The sequence below is a fragment of the Globicephala melas genome, chromosome 13 (genome assembly GCF_963455315.2).
Source record: "Globicephala melas chromosome 13, mGloMel1.2, whole genome shotgun sequence".
In the NCBI taxonomy this organism is placed as follows: domain Eukaryota; kingdom Metazoa; phylum Chordata; class Mammalia; order Artiodactyla; family Delphinidae; genus Globicephala; species Globicephala melas.
The window spans coordinates 39,385,035-39,388,007 of NC_083326.1; positions in this window are offsets into that span (position 1 = coordinate 39,385,035).

Genomic DNA, 2,973 nt, shown 5'->3' on the forward strand with positions numbered 1-2,973 from the left:
GCAAATCAAAACCACAATGAGGTATCACCACACACTGGTCAGAGTGGCCAGCATCAAAAAATCTACAAACAATAAATGCTGGAGAGGGTGTGGAGAAAAGGGAACCCTCTTGCACTGTTGGTGGGAATGTAAATTGATACAACCACTATGGAGAACAGTATGGAGGCTCCTTAAAAATAGAACTACCATATGACCCAGCAATCCCACTACTGGGCATATACCCAGAGAAAACCATAATTCAAAAAGAGTCATGTATCACAATGTTCATTGCAGCACTATTTACAATAGCCAGGACATGGAAGCAACCTAAGTGTCCATCGAGAGATGAATGGATAAAGAAGATGTGGCACATATATACAATGGAATATTAGTCAGCCATAAAAAGAAACAAAATTGAGTTATTTGTAGTGAGGTGGATTGACCTAGAGTCTGTCATACAGAGTGAAGTAAGTCAGAAGAAGAAAAACAGATACCGTGTGCTAACACATATATATGGAATCTAAAAAAAAAAAAATGGTTCTGAAGAACCTAGGGGCAGGACAGGAATAAAGACGCAGACATAGAGAATGGACTTGAGGGCACAGGAAGGGGGAAGGGTAAGTTGCGAAGGAGAGAGTACCACTGACATATATACTCTACCAAATGTAAAATAGACAACCAGTGGGAAGCAGCTGCATTACACAGGGAGATCAGCTCGGTGCTTTGTGACCACTTAGAGGGGTGGGATAGGGAGGATGGAAGGGAGACATAAGAGGTAGGGATACGGGGATATATGTATACATATAGTTGATTTACTTTGTTGTAAAGCAGAAACTAACACAGCATTTTAAAGCAATTATACTCCAATAAAGATGTTAAAAAAAAATCAGGGGCACGATAAGGATGCCAACTCTTGCCACTTTTATTCAACACAATATTGGAAGTCCTAGCCACAGCAATCAGACAAGAAAAATAAATAAAGGAATCCAGATTGGAAAGGAAGAAGTAAAACTTTCAGTGTTTGTAGATGACATGATACTATGTATGGAAAAACTGAAAGACAGTACCAAAAAACTATAAATTCAATAAAGTTGCAGGATACAATATTAATATACATAAATTTTTTGTGTCTCTATACATTAGCAATGAACACTATCAGAAGGACAAATTAAGAAAATCCCATTTATAATTATATCAAAAAGAATAAAATACCTAGGAATAAATATAACCAAGGAGGTAAAATATCTGTACTTGGAAAACTATAAGATGTTGATGAAAGAAGTTGAAGATGACAGAAATGGAAAGATATACCATGCTCATGGATTAGAAGAATTAATATTGTTAAAATGACCATACTACCCAAAGCAATCTACAGATTCAATGCAATCCCTATCAAAATACCACTGGCATTTTTTTCACAGAACTAGAACAAATAATTCTAAAACTGTATAGAAACACGAACGAGCCCAACTAGCTCAAATACCTGAGAAAGAAGAACAAAGATGGAGGTATGACGCTCCCTGATTTGAAATTATACTACAAAGCTACAGTCATAAAAACAATATGGTACTGGCAAAAGCAGACACAGAGATCAATGCAACAGAATAGAGAGCCCAGAAATGAACCTACACTTACATGGGCAATTAATCCATGATGAAGGAGGCAAGAATAATTGATGGGGAAAGACAATCTCTTCAATAATTGGTGCTGGGAAAGCTGAACAGCTGCAGGCAAAAGAACCAAGTTGGACTACTTTCTCACTCTATATACAAAAAGAAACTCAAAATGGATTAAAGGCTAAATGTAAGACTTGAAACCATAAAACTCTTAGAAGAAAACATAGGCAGAACGCTCTTTAACATCGGTCTTAGCAATATCTTGTTGGATATGTCTCCTCAGGCAAGGGAAACAAAACCAAAAATACACCAGTGGGACTACATCAGACTAAAAGGCTTTTGCACAGGGAAGGAAACTATCAGCAAAATGAAAATGTTGCTTCCTGAATGGGAGAAGATATTTGCAAATGATATATCTGATAAGGAGCTATTATCCAAAATATACTGAGAACTCATACAGCCCAACATCAAAAACAAATAACTCGATTAAAAAATGGGCAGAGGAGTCCAGACAGGAGTGGGTCAGAGGTGCAGTCTGAGCCCGTCATGGAGCAGCTCAGGAAGGCGGTGATGGTGACGGGGTTTGGCCCTTTTGGGGAACACACTGTGAACACCAGCTGGATTGCAGTGCAGCAGAACAGAGGGATGGGATCCCCGGGACTCTGCAGATGGGAGCGTGTCTGAGGCCCTGCTCATTGCACCCGCTCCCTGGAGCCCCAGACAAAAAGGAAACAGCGTGTTTCTGAAGACGTGTGTGTCTGACTTTATGCGAGTTTCAGACAGGATTCTTCACGGGGCTGAGTGGACCCAAAGCCGTGTGTCTGAATTCCTGGGCCCCAGACACTATGATCTGCATGTAAATAGGAGAAAAATCAATTAAACAATCTTTGGAAATCTCTCCGAGCTTTGGGACTCAGATGGTGGAAGATGGCAACTTTTTATCCTCCTGCTGGCAAGGAAATGCCCCTTATATTTCAGTCGCCCATCTCTCCAGACATCACCTCTAGGAGACTTTCAGTTTTCTTCCTCAACTTTATCAGACAAGAAGAGAGAATTCTCCACCATTCCCTAGCTAAAAAGATGCCAACCTTCCCAGATCCAATTGTTTCCCTTAAAAGAAACAACAAAAAACTGGAGTTGCACATACACACCCTGAGTGTGCACAGCAGTGTCAGTCCATGAAATTTTACACATGTGCACCTCCACAGCACCTGAGTCCAGATCAAGACCTAGAACATTCTCAGCCCCTTCTCTGTTCTTCCCCATTGCAGAAGCCCCTTGTGTCCTTTCCCAGCTACTCCCACCGCATCCCCCCACCCCCACTCCCAGGTGTAAACCTGCTGACTTTATGGCTGCCATAGGTGTGTTTTACCTGTTC